This window comes from Ranitomeya variabilis, chromosome 1 (genome assembly GCF_051348905.1).
Source record: "Ranitomeya variabilis isolate aRanVar5 chromosome 1, aRanVar5.hap1, whole genome shotgun sequence".
NCBI lineage: Eukaryota > Metazoa > Chordata > Amphibia > Anura > Dendrobatidae > Ranitomeya > Ranitomeya variabilis.
Genome location: NC_135232.1, coordinates 223776096 through 223800177, shown reverse-complemented (window position 1 = coordinate 223800177; position 24082 = coordinate 223776096).

Here is a 24082-nt window from a genome sequence, read left to right as displayed (position 1 = left end):
TACTAAGCGCGGCCCTGCGCTTAGTAACCCGATGTTTACCCTGGTTACCCGGGGACTTCAGCATCGTTGGTCGCTGGAGAGCTGTCTGTGTGACAGCTCTCCAGCGACCACACAAAGACTAAACAGCGACGCTGCAGCGATCGGCATCGTTGTCTATATCGCTGCAGCGTCGCTTAATGTGACGGTACCTTTACACTATGGCTGGCCCGAACAACAAAAGCAATTGTTACCATCCACCTCTCGTGTCTCCCCTTTTCCTCATAGGTTGTAAGCTTGCGAGCAGGGCCCTCATTCCTCCTGGTATCTATTTTGAACTGTGATTTCTGTTATGCTGTAATGTCTATTGTCTGCACAAGTCCCCTCTATAATTTGTAAAGCGCTGCGGAATATGTTGGCGCTATATAAATAAAAATTATTATTATTATTATTATTATAAAAATCCACAAAATTAATGAACATGCTGCTTTTTTTACCACGATGCGTTTTTTTCGCGGATAAAACGTAACGTGTGCACATACCCTTACACATATCACTAATTAAATTGTACTTGCAGAGAAACAAAATTACAAAAATAAATGAGTTTGATATCCTGCTGCATCTACATTTTCTTCACCAAAAAACACTGCAAAAAATGATAGCAGAGTTATTTCTGCATTTTTTTATTCTTTCTTTCCATGGGTAAAAAATGGGAAAATGCTGAAGGAATGCAGCAGTTTTGCAATTCAGTCAGGAAAAAGCTTTTCCTGGTATTGTAAGGCTATGTGCACACGTCAGGATTTCTTGCAGAAATTTCCTGACAAAAAACGGACATTTCTGCCAGAAATCCGCATGCGTTTCTTTTGTGTTTTTTATGCATTTTTTGCGCATTTTTTTTGCGTTTTTTTCTTAATGCATAGAATAGCAATTATTGAACATGTTCATTTTTTTTTTACCGCGATGCGTTTTTTTTCGCGGAAAAAAACGCATCATGTGCACAAAAATTGCGGAATGCATTCTAAATGATAGGATGCATATGTATTCGTTTATGCGTTTTTATAGCATTTTTATTGCAAAAAAACGCGAAAAAAAAGCGAAAATTCCTGAACGTGTGCACATACCCTAAAAAGCAGCTTTTAATTTGCATAAAATGCATAGCAAAAATGCAATGTGTGAACATAAACTAATGTTTTAATGTTTCAGGAACAAAGCTGTGTAAAGACAGTTTTTTACACAATGAATTTACATTTTCATTGTTCGTATTTTTAATTACACACAACTTTTTTTATATCTCTATTTTGGAAGCTAGGATGAACAAAAACATCAATTTTTACATAGTTTTTTAGCTGTATTTTTGGTATGTTTACTGGATTGTACAAATTACATACTACAGGTCTGTATGATTATGGTGAAGCATCTTGTTTATACAGTTGTGCTCAAAAGTTTGCATACCCTGGCAAAATGTTTGCTTTCTTGGCCTTTTTTCACATTGTCACATTATTTATCCTGCACGATTAAAAAAAGAAAAAGGCACAATGCCAGAATTGTTATTTTTGCTTTTCTTATTTCTAAAAAAAATTATAAAATAATAACACAAAACAGCCCCAAAAAACAATCCTATGTGCCACAAAACCACACAAATTAAGGCCGGTTTCACACGTCAGTGGCTCCGGTACGTGAGGTGACAGTTTCCTCACGTACCGGAGCCACTGACACACGTAGACACATTGAAATCAATGCATCTGTGCAGATGTCATTGATTTTTTGCGGACCGTGTCTCCGTGTGCCAAACACGGAGACATGTCAGTGTTCGTGGGAGCGCACGTATTACACGGACCCATTAAAGTCAATGGGTCCGTGTAAAACACGTACCACACATGGACGTTGTCCGTGTGCAGTCCGTGTGCCGTGCAGGAGACAGCGCTACAGTAAGCGCTGTCCCCCCACATGGTGCTGAAGCCGGCCGCCATTCATATCTTCTCTGCAGCAGCGTTTGCTGTAGAGAAGATATGAATAATCCTTTTTTTTTTTTGTTTCTCGTGTTTAACATAAAGATCCCTGTCCCCACCCCCCTCCCACCCCCTGTGCGCCGGCCGCTGTTATTAAAATACTCACCCGCCTCCCTCGCAGTGTCCTGTCCTGTATGCGGTCACGTGGGGCCGCCCATTACAGAAATGAATATGCGGCTCCACCCCTATGGGAGGTGGAGCCGCATATTCATGACTGTAATCGGCGGCCCCACGTGACCGCTCATACAGTAGAAGCTGCGGCCAGGACAGGACACTGCGAGGGAGCCGGGTGAGTATTTTAATAACAGCGGGCAGGCGCACAGGGGGTGGGGACATGGATTTTTATGTTAAACACGAGAAACAAAAAAAAAAAGGATTATTCATATCTTCTTTACAGCAAACGCTGCTGCAGAGAAGATATGAATGGCGGCTTCAGCACCACGTGGGGGGGCAGCGCTTATCTCTAGCGCTGTCTCCTGCACGGTGCGTGTGGTACCCAGTCGGCACACGTGTGCCGCACGTGTGCCACACTGATGTGCCGCAGAAGCGCACGGGCACACGGACACGGATAATTCCGGTACCGATTTTTCCGGTACCGGAATTATCTGGACGTGTGGGACAGGCCTTAAACTGTTGTTTATGGGGCAAAGACAACCAAACCAAAAAATAGGAACGTTATGGGTCTTCAAATGCCCAGACAGAACTTTTTTTTCACATTGTTTTTATTGTGCAATATTAGTAAAGCATATATATATATATATATATATATATATATATATATATATATATATATATATATATACTGTATATATATATATATATATATATATATATATATATATATATATAATATACAGTTGTGCTCAAAAGTTTACAGAATTTTTGTTTTCTTGGTCTTTTTTCTGAGAATCTGAATGATAACACCAAAATTTTTTGTCCACTCATGGTTAGCAGTTGGGTGAAGCCATTTATTGTCACACTACTGTATTTTCTCATTTTAAATCATAATGACAACTCAAAACATCCAAATGACCTTGATCAAAAGTTCACATACCCCATTTCTTTATACCGTGTATTGCCCACCCTAATATCAGTGACAGCTTGAAGTCTTTTTTGGTTGTTGTGGATGAAGTTCTTTATTTTCTCAGATGGTAAAGCTGTCCACTCTTATTATCAAAGAGCCTCCAGTTCCTATAAATTCCTGGGTTGTCTAGCATGAACTGCGCTTGAGATCTCCCCAGAGTGGCTCACTGATATTGAGGTCATGAGAATGAGATGGCCACTCCAGAACCTTCACTTTGTTCTGCTGTAGCCAATGACAGGTCAACTTGGCCTTGTGTTTTGGATCGTTGTCATGTTGAAACGTCCCATGAGCAGCTTCCGGGCTGGTGAGTGCAAATTTGTCTTCAGTATTTGCTGATAACGTGCTGCATTCATCTTTCCTTCAACTTTGACCAAGTTTCCTGTGCCTTTGTAGCTCACACATCCCCAAAACATCAGGGACCCACCTCCGTGCTTTACAGTAGGAATGGTGTTCCTTTCATCCTAGGCTTTGTTGACCTCTCTCCAAATGTAACACTTATGGTTGTAGCCAAAAAGTCCAAATTACCTTGCTCCAGAAGTTTTGAGGCTTGTCTCTGTGCTGATTTCCTTATTACAGGCGTGATATTTTGTGGCGTTTGCGCAGTAATGGCTTTCTTCTGGCGACTCGACCATGCAGTTCATTTTTCTTCAAGTGCCTCCTTTTCAAAGAGTCCTGTATTTCAGCTGATGTTATTTGTGGGTTTTTCTTTGCATCCCAAACAATTTTCCTGGCAGTTGTGGATGACATTTTTGTTGGTCTACCTGACCATGGTTTTGTAATTACAGAGCCCCTAATTATAGTGCTTTGGAACAAAGCACTATACTGTTATTCCACCGTGGTAATCTTCTTCTTCTTATTATTATTATTCTAGTGCTTTGGAACAAAGCACTATACTGTTATTCCATCGTGGATAACTTCTTCTTATTATAGTGCTTTGGAACAAAGCACTATACTGTTATTCCACCGTGGATAACTTCTTCTTATTCTTATAATAGTGCTTTGGAACAAAGCACTATACTGTTATTCCACCGTGGTAAACTTCTTATTATAGTGCTTTGGAACAAAGCACTATACTGTTATTCCATTGTGGATAACTTCTTCTTATTCTTCTTATTATAGTGCTTTGGAACAAAGCACTATACTGTTATTCCACCGTGGTAAACTTCTTCTTATTCTTATTATTCAGTCCGCACGTAATGCGGCCCGAACCGCTAAACTCACAGACTCCAGTGAGGTGTCATTTCGAAGCCAGCGTTCCTGAGAGGTGTGCTAAGTATTTTTCGTGTCGATCGGATTTGTAGTTTTTGCGCAATTTGTGTTTGAAAAAAGTCTTTCAATGCGTTTCAATGGAGAAATTTTCCTATACGTTTATAATGGGCTGGTTTCTGAGGCAATTTCTAAAAATAACTGCCACCTGGCTGATTAGCTCATTGATATGCGCAGTCAGACACAGTTACTATGCCAACTCCTATGAAATCTACATCAGCTCACCAGGTCACAAGTTTTGTCAGATAATATCAGCTCTTAAAGTGACAGTACAGCACAATTCCAAACCACTATCCGTAGTCTTATGATTATTAGACTGTGGCCCGATTCTAACTCATCGGGTATTCTAGAATATGCATGTCCACGTAGTATATTGCACAGCCACGCAGTATACAGTGCAGAGCCGCGCAGTATAAAGCGCAGAGCCGCGCAGTACACAGCGCAGAGCCGCGCAGTACACAGCGCAGAGCCGTGCAGTACACAGCGCAGAGCCGCGCAGTATAAAGCGCAGAGCCGTGCAGTACACAGCGCAGAGCCGCGCAGTACACAGCGCAGAGCCGTGCAGTACACAGCGCAGAGCCGCGCAGTATAAAGCGCAGAGCCGCGCAGTACACAGCGCAGAGCCGCGCAGTACACAGCGCAGAGCCGCGCAGTATAAAGCGCAGAGCCGCGCAGTACACAGCGCAGAGCCGCGCACTACACAGCGCAGAGCCGTGCAGTACACAGCGCAGAGCCGCGCAGTTTAAAGCGCAGAGCCGTGCAGTACACAGCGCAGAGCCGCGCAGTACACAGCGCAGAGCCGTGCAGTACACAGCGCAGAGCCGCGCAGTATAAAGCGCAGAGCCGTGCAGTACACAGCGCAGAGCCGCGCAGTACACAGCGCAGAGCCGCGCAGTACACAGCGCAGAGCCGCGCAGTATAAAGCGCAGAGCCGCGCAGTATAAAGCGCAGAGCCGCGCAGTACACAGCGCAGAGCCGCGCAGTACACAGCGCAGAGCCGTGCAGTACACAGCGCAGAGCCGCGCAGTATAAAGCGCAGAGCCGTGCAGTACACAGCGCAGAGCCGCGCAGTACACAGCGCAGAGCCGCGCAGTACACAGCGCAGAGCCGCGCAGTATAAAGCGCAGAGCCGTGCAGTACACAGCGCAGAGCCGTGCAGTACACAGCGCAGAGCCGCGCAGTACACAGCGCAGAGCCCTGCAGTACACAGCGCAAAGCCGCGCAGTATAAAGCGCAGAGCCGCGCAGTATAAAGCGGAGAGCCGCGCAGTACACAGCGCAGAGCCGAGCAGTACACAGCGCAGAGCCGCGCAGTAGACAGCGCAGAGCCGTGCAGTACAGAGCGCAGAGCCGCGCAGTATACCGCGCAGAGCCGTGCAGTACACAGCGCAGAGCCGCGCAGTACACAGCGCAGAGCCGCGCAGTACACAGCGCAGAGCCGCGCAGTACACCGCGCAGAGCCGCGCAGTACACAGCGCAGAGCCGAGCAGTACACAGAGCAGAGCCGCGCAGTACACAGCGCAGAGCCGCGCAGTATACAGCGCAGAGCCCCGCAGTATACAGTGCAGAGCCCCGCAGTATACAGCGCAGACACGCGCAGTACACAGCGCAGAGCCGCGCAGTACACAGCGCAGAGCCGCGCAGTACACAGCGCAGAGCCGTGCAGTACACAGCGCAGAGCCGCGCAGTATAAAGCGCAGAGCCGTGCAGTACACAGCGCAGAGCCGCGCAGTACACAGCGCAGAGCCGTGCAGTACACAGCGCAGAGCCGTGCAGTACACAGCGCAGAGCCGCGCAGTATAAAGCGCAGAGCCGCGCAGTACACAGCGCAGAGCCGCGCAGTACACGGCGCAGAGCCGTGCAGTACACAGCGCAGAGCCGCGCAGTTTAAAGCGCAGAGCCGTGCAGTACACAGCGCAGAGCCGCGCAGTACACAGCGCAGAGCCGTGCAGTACACAGCGCAGAGCCGCGCAGTATAAAGCGCAGAGCCGTGCAGTACACAGCGCAGAGCCGCGCAGTACACAGCGCAGAGCCGCGCAGTACACAGCGCAGAGCCGCGCAGTATAAAGCGCAGAGCCGCGCAGTATAAAGCGCAGAGCCGCGCAGTACACAGCGCAGAGCCGCGCAGTACACAGCGCAGAGCCGTGCAGTACACAGCGCAGAGCCGCGCAGTATAAAGCGCAGAGCCGTGCAGTACACAGCGCAGAGCCGCGCAGTACACAGCGCAGAGCCGTGCAGTACACAGCGCAGAGCCGCGCAGTATAAAGCGCAGAGCCGTGCAGTACACAGCGCAGAGCCGTGCAGTACACAGCGCAGAGCCGCGCAGTACACAGCGCAGAGCCATGCAGTACACAGCGCAAAGCCGCGCAGTATAAAGCGCAGAGCCGCGCAGTATAAAGCGGAGAGCCGCGCAGTACACAGCGCAGAGCCGAGCAGTACACAGCGCAGAGCCGCGCAGTAGACAGCGCAGAGCCGTGCAGTACAGAGCGCAGAGCCGCGCAGTATACCACGCAGAGCCGTGCAGTACACAGCGCAGAGCCGCGCAGTACACAGCGCAGAGCCGCGCAGTACACAGCGCAGAGCCGCGCAGTACACCACGCAGAGCCGCGCAGTACACAGCGCAGAGCCGAGCAGTACACAGAGCAGAGCCGCGCAGTACACAGCGCAGAGCCGCGCAGTATACAGCGCAGAGCCCCGCAGTATACAGTGCAGAGCCCCGCAGTATACAGCGCAGACACGCGCAGTACACAGCACAGACACGCGCAGTACACAGCGCAGAGCCGCGCAGTACACAGCGCAGAGCTGCGTAGTATACAGCGAAGAGCCACGCAGTATATAGCGCAGAGCCGCGCAGTACAAAGCGCAGAGCTGCGCAGAGCTGCGCAGTATACAGCGCAGAGCCGCGCAGTATACAGCGCAGAACGCGCAGTACACAGTGCAGAGCCGCGCAGTACACAGCGCAGAGCCGTGCAGTACACAGCGCAGAGCCGCGCAGTACACAGCGCAGAGCCACGCAGTATACAGCGCAGAGCCACGCAGTATACAGCGCAGAGCCGCGTAGTATACAGCGCAGAGCCGCGTAGTATACAGCGCAGAGCCACGCAGTATACAGCACAGAGCCACGCAGTATACAGCGCAGAGCCACGTAGTTATACTGCCCAGTCACGTAGTATATTGTCCAGTCACATAGTATACTGCATATCCCTGTTAAAAAAAAAAAGAATTAAAATAAAAAAGTTACATACTCACCTCCTGGAGCGGCCGGTATCTGATGGTTGTTGCACCTCCTAGAGCGGCCGGTACACGATGCTTGTTGCACCTGGAGTGGCCGGTACCCGATGCTTGTTGCGCGCTCCGGTCCCAAGAGTGCATTGCGGTCTCACGAGATGATGACGTAGCGGTGTTGTGAGACAGAAAGACGGAAGTGACCTTAGATAATTAGATAGTAGATTACCCCGCTCACCAATTCGGAACCCGAGAGGCCCGGCCCACCAAATCGGACCCCGAGGGGCCCGGCCCACCAAATCGGACCCAGAGTGACCCCGCCCCCTAAATCAGACCCAGAGTGACCCCGCCCACCAAATCGGACCCAGAGTGGCTCCGCCCACCAAATCGGACCCAGAGTGACCCCTTCCACCAAATCAGACCCAGAGTGACCCCTTCCACCAAATCGGACCCAGAGTGACCCCTTCCACCAAATCGGGCCCAGAGTGACCCCACCCACCAAATCGGACCCAGAGTGACCCCACCCACCAAATCGGACCCTGAGGTGCCCAGCCCACCAAATCAGACCCTGAGGTGCCCAGCCCACCAAATCGGACCGAGTGACCCCACCCACCAAATTGGTCCCTAAGGTGCCCCGCCCACCGAATCGGACCCAGAGTGGCTCCGCCCACCGAATCGGACCCAGAGTGGCCGCGCCCACAGAATCGGACCAAAAGTGACCCCGCCCACCGAATCGGACCTAGATTTACCCCGCCCACAAAATCAGACCCAGATTGACCCAACCCACCAAATCGGACCGCCTGAGGGGCACCCAAGTGTGAAAGTCTTGCAGGGGCAGCCCGGGCACCATTCCAAAGCACTATCTGTAGTTCCTTCAGGAAATACCCATCTAGTTCTTATTATTATTCAGTCCGCACGTAATGCGGCCCAAACCGCTTCACTCACAGACTCCAGTGAGGTGTCATTTCGAAGCCAGCGTCCCCAAGAGGTGTGCTAAGTATTTTTCGTGTCGATCGGATTTGTAGTTTTGGCGCAATTTGCGTTTGAAAATGTTTTTTCCCCTCATTGTAATGCATTTCAATAGGGAAACTTTCCCATAGGTTATAATGGCCGGGTTTCTGAGGCAATTTGAAATGTACCTGCCACCTGGCTGATTAGCTCATTGATATGCGCAGTCAGGCCCAGTTACTATGCCAACGCCTGCGAACTGTACATGACCACACCAGCACAGTTTTGCCAGATAATATCAGCTCTTAAAGTGATAGCACAGCACAATTTCAAAGCACTATCTGTAGTCTTATTATTATTACAGTACACAGCGCAGAGCCCCGCAGTATACAGCGCAGAGCCCCGCAGTATACAGCGCAGAGCCGCGCAGTATACAGCGCAGAGCCGCGCAGTATACAGCACGGAGCCGCGCAGCATACACCGCGGAGCCGCGCAGCATACAGCGCACAGCATACAGCGCGGAGCCGCGCATTATACAGCGCAGAGCCATGCAGCATACAGCGCGGAGCCGCGCAGCATACAGCGCAGAGCCGCGCAGTATACAGCGCAGAGCCCCGCAGTATACAGCGCAGAGCCGCGCAGTATACAGCGCAGAGCCGCGCATTATACAGCGCAGAGCCACGCAGCATACAGCACGGAGCCGTGCAGCATACAGCGCAGAGCCCCGCAGCATACAGCGCAGAGCCCCGCAGTATACAGCGCAGAGCCGCGCAGCATACAGCGCAGAGCCGCGCAGTATACAGCGCAGAGCCGCGCATTATACAGCGCAGAGCCGCGCATTATACAGCGCAGAGCCGCGCAGGATGCAGCGCAGAGCCGCGCAGCATACAGCGCAGAGCCCCGCAGCATACAGCGCAGAGCCCCGCAGCATACAGCGCAGAGCCCCGCAGTATACAGCGCAGAGCCCCGCAGTATACAGCGCAGAGCCCCGCAGTATACAGCGCCCACCAAATCGGCCCCTGAGGGGCCCCACCCACCAAATCGGACCCAGAGTGGCTACAACTACCAAACCAGCGCCTGAGGGGCACCCAAGTGTGAAAGTCTTGCTGGGGCAACCCGGGCACCATTCCAAAGCACTATCTGTAGTTCCTTCAGGAAATACCCATCTATTTCTCTCTGTTATCAGCCATTCCACGTACTGCTGTCAGTCTATTTCTCTCTGTTATCAGCCATTCCCCTGTCCTGCTGTCAGTCTATTCTCTCTGTTATCAGCTATTCCCCGTCCTGCTGTCAGTCTATTCTCTCTGTTATCAGCCATTCCCCGTCCTGCTGTCAGTCTATTTCTCTCTGTTATCAGCCATTCCCCGTCCTGCTGTCAGTCTATTTCTCTCTGTTATCAGCCATTCCCTGTACTGCTGTCAGCCTATTTCTCTCTGTTATCAGCCATTCCCCTGTCCTGCTGTCAGTCTATTCTCTCTGTTATCAGCCATTCCCCGTCCTGCTGTCAGTCTATTTCTCTCTGTTATCAGCCATTCCCTGTACTGCTGTCAGCCTATTTCTCTCTGTTATCAGCCATTCCCCTGTCCTGCTGTCAGTCTATTCTCTCTGTTATCAGCCATTCCCCGTCCTGCTGTCAGTCTATTCTCTCTGTTATCAGCCATTCCCCTGTCCTGCTGTCAGTCTATTCTCTCTGTTATCAGCCATTCCCCGTCCTGCTGTCAGTCTATTTCTCTCTGTTATCAGCCATTCCCCGTACTGCTGTCAGTCTATTTTTCTCTGTTATCAGCCATTCCCCTGTCCTGCTGTCAGTCTATTCTTTCTGTTATCAGCCATTCCCCGTCCTGCTGTCAGTCTATTTCTCTCTGTTATCAGCAATTCCCCTGTCCTGCTGTCAGTCTATTCTCTCTGTTATCAGCCATTCCCTTGTCCTGCTGTCAGTCTATTCTCTGTTATCAGCCATAACTTATCCTGCTGTCAGTCAGAGTGACCCGGCCCACCAAATCGGACCCAGAGTGACCCGGCCCACCAAATCGGACCCAGAGTGACCCGGCCCACCAAATCGGACCCAGAGTGACCCGGCCCACCAAATCGGACCCAGAGTGACCCGGGCCACCAAATCGGACCCAGAGTGACCCGGGCCACCAAATCGGACCCAGAGTGACCCGGGCCACCAAATCGGACCCAGAGTGACCCGGGCCACCAAATCGGACCCAGAGTGACCCGGCCCACCAAATCGGACCCAGAGTGACCCGGCCCACCAAATCGGACCCAGAGTGACCCGGCCCACCAAATCGGACCCACAGTGACCCGGGCCACCAAATCGGACCCAGAGTGACCCGGCCCACCAAATCGGACCCAGAGTGACCCGGCCCACCAAATCGGACCCAGAGTGACCCGGGCCACCAAATCGGACCCAGAGTGACCCGGGCCACCAAATCGGACCCATAGTGACCCGGGCCACCAAATCGGACCCAGAGTGACCCGGGCCACCAAATCGGGCCCAGAGTGACCCGGGCCACCAAATCGGGCCCAGAGTGACCCGGGCCACCAAATCGGACCCAGAGTGACCCGGGCCACCAAATCGGGCCCAGAGTGACCCGGGCCACCAAATCGGACCCAGAGTGACCCGGGCCACCAAATCGGACCCAGAGTGACCCGGGCCACCAAATCGGACCCAGAGTGACCCGGGCCACCAAATCGGACCCAGAGTGACCCGGGCCACCAAATCGGACCCAGAGTGACCCGGGCCACCAAATCGGACCCAGAGTGACCCGGGCCACCAAATCGGACCCAGAGTGACCCGGTCCACCAAATCGGACCCAGAGTGACCCGGGCCACCAAATCGGACCCAGAGTGACCCGGGCCACCAAATCGGACCCAGAGTGACCCGGGCCACCAAATCAGACCCAGAGTGACCCGGGCCACCAAATCGGGCCCAGAGTGACCGGGGCCACCAAATCGGGCCCAGAGTGACCGGGGCCACCAAATCGGGCCCAGAGTGACCCGGGCCACCAAATCGGACCCAGAGTGACCCGGCCCACCAAATCGGACCCAGAGTGACCCGGGCCACCAAATCGGACCCAGAGTGACCCGGGCCACCAAATCGGACCCAGAGTGACCCGGGCCACCAAATCGGACCCAGAGTGACCCGGGCCACCAAATCGGACCCAGAGTGGCCCGGCCCACCAAATCGGACCCATAGTGGCCCGGCCCGCCAAATCGGACCCAGAGTGACCCAGCCCACCAAATCGGACCCAGAGTGGCTCCACCCCCCAAATCGGACCCAGAGTGGCCCCGCCCACCAAATCCTCAACCCTGAGGAGCTACAACTACCAAACCAGCATCTGAGGGGCACCCAAGTGTGAAAGTCTTGCAGGGGCAGCCCGGGCACCATTCCAAAGCACTATCTGTAGTTCCTTCAGGAAATACCCATCTAGTTATTATAGTGCTTTGGAACAAAGCACTATACTGTTATTCCACCGTGGTAAACTTCTTCTTATTCTTATTATTCAGTCCGCACGTAATGCGGCCCGAACCGCTAAACTCACAGACTCCAGTGAGGTGTCATTTCGAAGCCAGCGTTCCTGAGAGGTGTGCTAAGTATTTTTCGTGTCGATCGGATTTGTAGTTTTTGCGCAATTTGTGTTTGAAAAAAGTCTTTCAATGCGTTTCAATGGAGAAATTTTCCTATACGTTTATAATGGGGTGGTTTCTGAGGCAATTTCTAAAAATAACTGCCACCTGGCTGATTAGCTCATTGATATGCGCAGTCAGACACAGTTACTATGCCAACGCCTATGAAATCTACATCAGCTCACCAGGTCACAAGTTTTGTCAGATAATATCAGCTCTTAAAGTGACAGTACAGCACAATTCCAAACCACTATCCTTAGTCTTATGATTATTAGACTGTGGCCCGATTCTAACTCATCGGGTATTCTAGAATATGCATGTCCACGTAGTATATTGCACAGCCACGCAGTATACAGTGCAGAGCCGTGCAGTACACAGCGCAGAGCCGCGCAGTACACAGCGCAGAGCCGCGCAGTACACAGCGCAGAGCCGCGCAGTATAAAGCGCAGAGCCGCGCAGTACACAGCGCAGAGCCGCGCAGTACACAGCGCAGAGCCGTGCAGTACACAGCGCAGAGCCGCGCAGTATAAAGCGCAGAGCCGTGCAGTACACAGCGCAGAGCCGTGCAGTACACAGCGCAGAGCCGCGCAGTACACAGCACTGAGCCGCGCAGTACACAGCGCAGAGCCGTGCAGTACACAGCGCAGAGCCGCGCAGTACACAGCGCAGAGCCGCGCAGTATAAAGCGCAGAGCCGCGCAGTACACAGCGCAGAGCCGCGCAGTACACAGCGCAGAGCCGCGCAGTACACAGCGCAGAGCCGCGCAGTACACAGCGCAGAGCCGCGCAGTACACAGCGCAGAGCCGCGCAGTACACAGCGCAGAGCCGCGCAGTACACAGCGCAGAGCCGCGCAGTATACAGCGCAGAGCTGCGCAGTACACAGCGCAGAGCCGCGCAGTACAGAGCGCAGAGCCGCGCAGTATAAAGCGCAGAGCCGCGCAGTACACAGCGCAGAGCCGCGCAGTACACAGCGCAGAGCCGCGCAGTACACAGCGCAGAGCCGCGCAGTACACAGCCCAGAGCCGCGCAGTACACAGCGCAGAGCCACCCAGTACACAGCGCAGAGCCGCGCAGTACGCAGCGTAGAGCCACGCAGTATGCAGCGCAGAGCCGCGCAGTATACAGCGCTGAGCCGCGTAGTATACAGCGCAGAGCCCCGCAGTATACAGTGCAGAGCCCCGCAGTATACAGCGCAGACACGCGCAGTACACAGCACGGACACGCGCAGTACACAGCGCAGAGCCGCGCAGTACACAGCGCAGAGCCGCGTAGTATACAGCGAAGAGCCACGCAGTATATAGCGCAGAGCCGCACAGTACAAAGCGCAGAGCTGCGCAGAACGCGCAGTACACAGTGCAGAGCCGCGCAGTACACAGCGCAGAGCCGTGCAGTACACAGCGCAGAGCCGCGCAGTACACAGCGCAGAGCCACGCAGTATACAGCGCAGAGCCGCGTAGTATACAGCGCAGAGCCGCGTAGTATACAGCGCAGAGCCACGCAGTATACAGCACAGAGCCACGCAGTATACAGCGCAGAGCCACGTAGTTATACTGCCCAGTCACGTAGTATATTGTCTAGTCACATAGTATACTGCATATCCCTGTTAAAAAAAAAAAAGAATTAAAATAAAAAAGTTACATACTCACCTCCTGGAGCGGCCGGTATCTGATGGTTGTTGCACCTCCTAGAGCGGCCGGTACACGATGCTTGTTGCACCTGGATGCTTGTTGCGCGCTCCGGTCCCAAGAGTGCATTGCGGTCTCACGAGATGATGACGTAGCGGTGTTGTGAGACAGAAAGACGGAAGTGCCCTTAGATAATTAGATAGTAGATTACCCCGCTCACCAATTCGGAACCCGAGAGGCCCGGCCCACCAAATCGGACCCCGAGGGGCCCGGCCCACCAAATCGGACCCAGAGTGACCCCGCCCCCTAAATCAGACCCAGAGTGACCCCGCCCACCAAATCGGACCCAGAGTGGCTCCGCCCACCAAATCGGACCCAGAGTGACCCCTTCCACCAAATCAGACCCAGAGTGACCCCTTCCACCAAATCGGACCCAGAGTGACCTGTTATGACCCCAATGGCGAGGGTCTCAGAGGAACGTGGAAGTCTGCAGAATACAAAAATCCAGCTCATAGGGCAGTGGTAACTGGGTTGACCATATATCTACTCCTAACGCCAACACTAGAAGTAGCCGGGGATCATTCCTACGTTGATTCTAGATGACACGCGCCAGCCGGAGAATCTAGCTACCCCTAGTAGAGGAAAACAAAGACCTTTCTTGCCTCCAGAGAAGGGGACCCCAAAGCTGGATAGAAGCCCCCCACAAATAATGACGGTGAGGTAAGAGGAAATGACAAACACAGAAATGAACCAGGTTTAGCACAGAGAGGCCCGCTTACTGATAGCAGAATAAAGAAAGGTAACTTATATGGTCAACAAAAACCCTATCAAAATCCACACTGGAAATTCAAGAACCCCCGAACCGTCTAACGGTCCGGGGGGAGAACACCAGCCCCCTCGAGCTTCCAGCAAAGGTCAGGATATAGATTTGGAACAAGCTGGACAAAAATACAAAACCAAAACAAATAGCAAAAAGCAAAAGGCAGACTTAGCTGATAGAACTGGAACCAGGATCAGTAGACAAGAGCACAGCAGACTAGCTCTGATAACTACGTTGCCAGGCATTGAACTGAAGGTCCAGGGAGCTTATATAGCAACACCCCTAACTAACGACCCAGGTGCGGATAAAAGGAATGACAGAAAAACCAGAGTCAAAAAACTAGTAACCACTAGAGGGAGCAAAAAGCAAATTCACAACAGTACCCCCCCCTTAGTGAGGGGTCACCGAACCCTCACCACGACCACCAGGGCGATCAGGATGAGCGGCATGAAAGGCACGAACTAAATCGGCCGCATGAACATCAGAGGCGACCACCCAGGAATTATCCTCCTGACCATAGCCCTTCCACTTGACCAGGTACTGAAGCCTCCGCCTGGAGAGACGAGAATCCAAGATCTTCTCCACCACGTACTCCAACTCGCCCTCAACCAACACCAGAGCAGGAGGCTCAGCAGAAGGAACTACAGGCACAATGTACCGCCGCAACAAGGACCTATGAAATACATTGTGAATAGCAAACGACACAGGAAGATCCAGACGAAAAGATACAGGATTAAGGATTTCCAATATCTTGTAAGGCCCAATAAAACGAGGTTTAAATTTGGGAGAGGAGACCTTCATAGGAACAAAGCGGGAAGAAAGCCACACCAAATCCCCAACGCGTAGTCGGGGACCCACACCGCGGTGGCGGTTGGCAAAGCGCTGAGCCTTCTCCTGTGACAACTTCAAGTTGTCCACCACATGATTCCAGATCTGCTGCAACCTATCCACCACAGAATCCACCCCAGGACAGTCAGAAGGCTCCACATGACCCGAAGAAAAGCGAGGATGGAAACCAGAGTTGCAGAAAAAAGGCGAAACCAAGGTGGCGGAACTAGCCCGATTATTAAGGGCAAACTCAGCCAACGGCAAGAATGTCACCCAATCGTCCTGATCAGCAGAGACAAAACACCTCAAATAAGCCTCCAAAGTCTGATTGGTTCGCTCCGTCTGTCCATTAGTCTGAGGATGGAAAGCAGACGAAAACGACAAATCAATGCCCATCCTACTACAAAAGGATCGCCAGAACCTGGAAACGAACTGGGATCCTCTGTCTGACACAATATTCTCAGGGATGCCGTGCAAACGAACCACGTTCTGAAAAAACACAGGAACCAGATCGGAAGAGGAAGGCAGCTTAGGCAAAGGAACCAAATGGACCATCTTGGAAAAGCGATCACATATCACCCAGATAACGGACATGCCCTGAGATAGCGGAAGATCAGAAATGAAATCCATGGAGATATGTGTCCAAGGTCTCTTCGGGACAGGCAAGGGCAAGAGCAAACCGCTGGCACGAGAACAGCAAGGCTTAGCTCGAGCACAAGTCCCACAGGACTGCACAAATGACCGCACATCCCTTGACAAGGAAGGCCACCAAAAGGACCTGGCCACCAGATCTCTGGTGCCAAAAATTCCCGGGTGACCTGCCAACACCGAGGAATGAACCTCGGAAATGACTCTGCTGGTCCACTTATCCGGGACAAACAGTCTGTCAGGTGGACAAGACTCAGGCCTATCAGCCTGAAATCTCTGCAACACACGTCGCAGATCCGGAGAAATAGCTGACAAGATAACTCCATCTTTAAGAATACCAACAGGATCAGCGACTCCAGGAGCATCAGGCACAAAGCTCCTAGAAAGAGCATCGGCCTTCACATTCTTTGAACCTGGTAAATACGAGACAACAAAATCAAAGCGGGAGAAAAACAATGACCAGCGGGCCTGTCTCGGATTAAGGCGTTTAGCAGACTCGAGATACATCAGATTTTTGTGATCAGTCAAGACCACCACACGATGCTTAGCACCCTCGAGCCAATGACGCCACTCCTCAAATGCCCATTTCATGGCCAACAACTCCCGATTGCCCACATCATAATTTCGCTCGGCAGGCGAAAACTTCCTAGAGAAAAAGGCACAAGGCCTCATAACAGAGCAACCAGGGCCTCTCTGCGACAAAACGGCCCCTGCCCCAATCTCCGAAGCATCCACCTCAACCTGAAAGGGAAGTGAGACATCAGGCTGGCACAAAACAGGCGCCGAAGTAAACCGGCGTTTCAACTCCTGGAAAGCCTCCACGGCAGCAGGAGCCCAGTTAGCTACATCGGAGCCCTTCTTGGTCATATCCGTCAAAGGTTTCACAATGCTAGAAAAATTAGCGATAAAACGACGGTAGAAGTTAGCGAAGCCCAAGAACTTCTGAAGACTCTTAACTGACGAGGGCTGAGTCCAATCAAGAATAGCTCGGACCTTGACTGGGTCCATCTCCACAGCAGAAGGGGAAAAAATGAACCCCAAAAAGGGAACCTTCTGTACACCAAAGAGACACTTTGAGCCCTTGACAAACAAAGAATTTTCACGCAAAATTTTAAAGACCAACCTGACCTGCTCCACATGCGAATCCCAATTATCAGAAAAAACCAAAATATCATCCAGATAAACAATCAAAAATTTATCCAGATACTTCCGGAAAATGTCATGCATAAAGGACTGAAAAACTGAAGGCGCATTGGAGAGCCCAAAAGGCATCACCAAGTACTCAAAATGACCTTCGGGCGTATTGAATGCGGTTTTCCATTCATCACCTTGCTTAATGCGCACAAGGTTGTACGCACCACGAAGGTCTATCTTGGTGAACCACTTGGCACCCTTAATCCGGGCAAACAAGTCAGACAACAGCGGTAAAGGATACTGAAATTTGACAGTGATCTTATTTAAAAGCCGATAATCAATACAAGGTCTCAAAGATCCGTCCTTTTTTGCCACAAAAAAGAATCCCGCACCAAGAGGGGAAGAAGACGGACGAATATGTCCTTTTTCCAGAGACTCCTTGATATATGAACGCATAGCGGTATGTTCAGGTACCGACAGATTAAACAGTCTTCCCTTAGGAAATTTACTGCCTGGGATCAAATCTATAGCACAGTCACAGTCCCTATGAGGAGGCAGTGCACTGGACTCAGACTCACTGAAGACATCCTGATAATCAGACAAATACTCCGGAACTTCCAAAGGCGTAGAAGAAGCAATAGACACAGGCAGGGAATCCTCATGAATACCACGACAGCCCCAACTTGAGACTGACATAGCCTTCCAGTCCAGGACTGGATTATGGGTCTGTAACCATGGCAGCCCTAAAACAACCAAATCATGCATTTTATGTAAAACCAGGAAACGTATCACCTCGCGGTGTTCAGGAGTCATGCACATGGTAACCTGTGTCCAATACTGCGGTTTATTTGCTGCCAATGGTGTAGCATCAATACCCCTAAGAGGAATAGGATTTTCTAATGGTTCAAGAGTAAATCCACAGCGCTTAGCAAATGAGAGATCCATGAGACTCAGGGCAGCACCTGAATCTACAAACGCCATGACAGGATAAGATGACAGTGAGCAAATCAAAGTTACAGACAGAATAAATTTAGGTTGCAAATTACCAACGGTGACAGGACTAACAACCTTAGCTATACGTTTAGAGCATGCTGAGATAACATGTGTAGAATCACCACAGTAGTAGCACAAGCCATTCCGGCGTCTATGAATTTTCCGCTCATTTCTAGTCAGGATTCTATCACATTGCATTAAATCAGGTGTCTGTTCAGACAACACCATGAGGGAATTTGCGGTTTTTCTATCACATTGCACCGAATTAGGTGTCTGTTCAGACAACACCATGAGGGAATTTGCGGTTTTGCGCTCCCGCAACCGCCGGTCAATTTGAATAGCCAGTGCCATAGTATCATTCAGACCTGTGGGAATGGGAAAACCCACCATAACATTCTTAATGGCTTCAGAAAGGCCATTTCTAAAATTAGCGGCCAGTGCACACTCGTTCCAATGTGTCAGCACGGACCATTTCCGAAATTTTTGGCAATACACTTCAGCCTCGTCCTGCCCCTGAGACATAGCCAGCAAGGCCTTTTCTGCCTGAATCTCAAGATTGGGTTCCTCATAAAGTAAACCGAGCGCCAGAAAAAACGCATCAAGATCAGCCAATGCCGGATCTCCTGGCGCCAGCGAAAAAGCCCAATCCTGAGGGTCGCCCCGTAAGAACGAAATAACAATTTTTACTTGCTGAGCAGAATCTCCTGATGAACAGGGTCTCAGGGACAAAAACAATTTACAATTATTCACGAAATTCCTAAACTTAAACCTGTCTCCGGAAAACAGTTCAGGAATCGGTATTTTAGGTTCTGGCCTAGGATTCCTGATAACATAGTCTTGTATGCCCTGCACACGAGTAGCCAGCTGGTCCACACTTGTAATCAAGGTCTGGACATTCATGTCTGCAGCAAGCATAGCCACTCTGAGGTAAAGGGGAAGGAGAAAGAAAAAAAAAAAAAAAAAAAAAAACTCAGATCTTCTTTCTTATAATCCCTCTTCTGCAATGCATTAAACATTTAATACTGGCCTGGCAAACTGTTATGACCCCAATGGCGAGGGTCTCAGAGGAACGTGGAAGTCTGCAGAATACAAAAATCCAGCTCATAGGGCAGTGGTAACTGGGTTGACCATATATCTACTCCTAACGCCAACACTAGAAGTAGCCGGGGATCATTCCTACGTTGATTCTAGATGACACGCGCCAGCCGGAGAATCTAGCTACCCCTAGTAGAGGAAAACAAAGACCTTTCTTGCCTCCAGAGAAGGGGACCCCAAAGCTGGATAGAAGCCCCCCACAAATAATGACGGTGAGGTAAGAGGAAATGACAAACACAGAAATGAACCAGGTTTAGCACAGAGAGGCCCGCTTACTGATAGCAGAATAAAGAAAGGTAACTTATATGGTCAACAAAAACCCTATCAAAATCCACACTGGAAATTCAAGAACCCCCGAACCGTCTAACGGTCCGGGGGGAGAACACCAGCCCCCTCGAGCTTCCAGCAAAGGTCAGGATATAGATTTGGAACAAGCTGGACAAAAATACAAAACCAAAACAAATAGCAAAAAGCAAAAGGCAGACTTAGCTGATAGAACTGGAACCAGGATCAGTAGACAAGAGCACAGCAGACTAGCTCTGATAACTACGTTGCCAGGCATTGAACTGAAGGTCCAGGGAGCTTATATAGCAACACCCCTAACTAACGACCCAGGTGCGGATAAAAGGAATGACAGAAAAACCAGAGTCAAAAAACTAGTAACCACTAGAGGGAGCAAAAAGCAAATTCACAACAGTGACCCCGCCCACCAAATCGGACCCAGAGTGACCCCGCCCACCAAATCGGACCCAGAGTGACCCCACCCACCAAATCGGACCCTGAGGTGCCCAGCCCACCAAATCAGACCCTGAGGTGCCCAGCCCACCAAATCGGACCGAGTGACCCCACCCACCAAATTGGTCCCTAAGGTGCCCCGCCCACCAAATCGGACCCAGAGTGGCTCCGCCCACCGAATCGGACCCAGAGTGGCCGCGCCCACAGAATCGGACCAAAAGTGACCCCGCCCACCGAATCGGACCTAGATTTACCCCGCCCACAAAATCAGACCCAGATTGACCCAACCCACCAAATCGGACCGCCTGAGGGGCACCCAAGTGTGAAAGTCTTGCAGGGGCAGCCCGGGCACCATTCCAAAGCACTATCTGTAGTTCCTTCAGGAAATACCCATCTAGTTCTTATTATTATTCAGTCCGCACGTAATGCGGCCCGAACCGCTTCACTCACAGACTCCAGTTAGGTGTCATTTCGAAGCCAGCGTCCCCAAGAGGTGTGCTAAGTATTTTTCGTGTCGATCGGATTTGTAGTTTTGGCGCAATTTGCGTTTGAAAATGTTTTTTCCCCTCATTGTAATGCTTTTCAATAGGGAAATTTTCACATAGGTTATAATGGCCGGGTTTCTGAGGCAATTTGAAATGTACCTGCCACCTGGCTGATTAGCTCATTGATATGCTCAGTCAGGCCCAGTTACTATGCCAACGCCTGCGAACTGTACATGACCCTAGCAGGACAGTTTTGGCAGATAATATCAGCTCTTAAAGTGATAGCACAGCACAATTTCAAAGCACTATCTATAGTCTTATTATAATTATTGCCCTGCTCACCAAATCGGACCCAGCCCGCCAAATCGGACCCAGAGTGGCGCCGCCCGCCAAATCGGACCCAGAGTGGCGCCGCCCGCCAAATCGGACCCAGAGTGGCGCCGCCCGCCAAATCGGACCCAGAGTGGCGCCGCCCGCCAAATCGGACCCAGAGTGGCGCCGCCCGCCAAATCGGACCCAGAGTGGCGCCGTTCGGCCAAATCGGACCCAGAGTGGCGCCGCCTGCCAAATCGGACCCAGAGTGGCGCCGCCCGCCAAATCGAACCCAGAGTGGCGCCGCCCGCCAAATCGGACCCAGAGTGGCGCCGCCCGCCAAATCGGACCCAGAGTGGCGCCGCCCGCCAAATCGGACCCAGAGTGGCGCCGCCCGCCAAATCGGACCCAGAGTGGCGCCGCCTGCCAAATCGGACCCAGAGTGGCGCCGCCCGCCAAATCGGACCCAGAGTGGCGCCGCCCGCCAAATCGGACCCAGAGTGGCGCCGCCCGCCAAATCGGACCCAGAGTGGCGCCGGCCGCCAAATCGGACTCAGTGGCGCCGCCCGCCAAATCGGACCGCCTGAGGGGATCCCAAGTGTGAAAGTCTTGCTGGGGCAACCCGGGCACCATTCCAAAGCACTATCTGTAGTTCCTTCAGGAAATACCCATCTAGTTCTTATTATTATTCAGTCCGCACGTAATGCGGCCCGAACCGCTTCACTCACAGACTCCAGTGAGGTGTCATTTCGAAGCCAGCGTCCCCAAGAGGTGTGCTAAGTATTTTTCGTGTCGATCGGATTTGTAGTTTTGGCGCAATTTGCGTTTGAAAATGTTTTTTCCCCTCATTGTAATGCTTTTCAATAGGGAAATTTTCCCATAGGTTATAATGGCCGGGTTTCTGAGGCAATTTGAAATGTACCTGCCACTTGCCACCTGGCTGATTAGCTCATTGATATGCGCAGTCAGGCCCAGTTACTATGCCAACGCCTGCGAACTGTACATGACCACACCAGCACAATTTTGCCAGATAATATCAGCTCTTACAGTGATAGCACAGCACAATTTCAAAGCACTATCTGTATTCTTATTATAATTATTGCCACGCTCAACAAATCGGACGCGGAGTGGTGCCACCCGCCAAATCGGACCCAGAGTGGCGCCGCCCGCCAAATCGGACCCAGAGTGGCGCCGCCCGCCAAATCGGACCCAGAGTGGCGCCGCCCGCCAAATCGGACCCAGAGTGGCGCCGCCCGCCAAATCGGACCCAGAGTGGCGCCGCCCGCCAAATCGGACCCAGAGTGGCGCCGCCCGCCAAATCGGACCCAGAGTGGCGCCGCCCGCCAAATCGGACCCAGAGTGGCGCCGAACGCCAAATCGGACCCAGAGTGGCGCCGCCCGCCAAATCGGACCCAGAGTGGCGCCGCCCGCCAAATCGGACCCAGTGTGGCGCCGCCCGCCAAATCGGACCCAGTGTGGCGCCGCCCGCCAAATCGGACCCAGAGTGGCGCCGCCCGCCAAATCGGACCCAGAGTGGCGCCGCCCGCCAAATCGGACCCAGAGTGGCGCCGCCCGCCAAATCGAACCCAGAGTGGCGCCGCCCGCCAAATCGGACCCAGTGTGGCGCCGCCCGCCAAATCGGACCCAGAGTGGCGCCGCCCGCCAAATCGGACCCAGAGTGGCGCCGCCCGCCAAATCGGACCCGGAGTGGCGCCACCCGCCAAATCGGACCCAGAGTGGCGCCGCCCGCCAAATCGGACCCGGAGTGGCGCCGCCCGCCAAATCGGACCCAGAGTGGCGCCGCCCACCAAATCGGACCCAGAGTGGCGCCGCCCGCCAAATCGGACCGAGTGGTGCCGCCCGCCAAATCGGACCCAGAGTGGCGCCGCCCGCCAAATCATACCCAGAGTGGTGCCGCCCGCCAAATCGGACCCAGAGTGGCGCCGCCCGCCAAATCGGACCCGGAGTGGCGCCACCCGCCAAATCGGACCCAGAGTGGCGCCGCCCGCCAAATCGGACCCAGAGTGGCGCCGCCCGCCAAATCGGACCCAGAGTGGCGCCGCCCACCAAATCGGACCCAGTGTGGCGCCGCCCGCCAAATCGGACCCAGTGTGGCGCCGCCCGCCAAATCGGACCCAGTGTGGCGCCGCCCGCCAAATCGGACCCAGAGTGGCGCCGCCCGCCAAATCGGACCCAGAGTGGCGCCGCCCGCCAAATCGGACCCAGAGTGGCGCCGCCCGCCAAATCGAACCCAGAGTGGCGCCGCCCGCCAAATCGGACCCAGTGTGGCGCCGCCCGCCAAATCGGACCCAGAGTGGCGCCGCCCGCCAAATCGGACCCAGAGTGGCGCCGCCCGCCAAATCGGACCCGGAGTGGCGCCACCCGCCAAATCGGACCCAGAGTGGCGCCGCCCGCCAAATCGGACCCGGAGTGGCGCCGCCCGCCAAATCGGACCCAGAGTGGCGCCGCCCACCAAATCGGACCCAGAGTGGCGCCGCCCGCCAAATCGGACCGAGTGGTGCCGCCCGCCAAATCGGACCCAGAGTGGCGCCGCCCGCCAAATCATACCCAGAGTGGTGCCGCCCGCCAAATCGGACCCAGAGTGGCGCCGCCCGCCAAATCGGACCCGGAGTGGCGCCACCCGCCAAATCGGACCCAGAGTGGCGCCGCCCGCCAAATCGGACCCAGAGTGGCGCCGCCCGCCAAATCGGACCCAGAGTGGCGCCGCCCACCAAATCGGACCCAGTGTGGCGCCGCCCGCCAAATCGGACCCGGAGTGGCGCCGCCCGCCAAATCGGACCCGGAGTGGCGCCGCTCACCAATTCGGACCCGGAGTGGCGCCGCCCGCCAAATCGGACCCGGAGTGGCGCCGCCTGCCAAATCGGACCCAGAGTGGCACCGCCCGCCAAATCGGACCCAGAGTGGCTACAACTACCAAAACAGCGCCTGAGGGGCACACAAGTGTGAAAGTCTTGCTGGGGCAACCCGGGCACCATTCCAAAGCACTATCTGTAGTTCCTTCAGGAAATACCCATCTAGTTCTTATTATTATTCAGTCTGCACGTAATGCGGCCCGAACCGCTTCACTCACAGACTCCAGTGAGGTGTCATTTCGAAGCCAGCGTCCCCAAGAGGTGTGCTAAGTATTTTTCGTGTCGATCGGATTTGTAGTTTTGGCGCAATTTGCATTTGAAAATGTTTTTTCCCCTCATTGTAATGCATTTCAATAGGGAAATTTTCCCATAGGTTATAATGGCCGGGTTTCT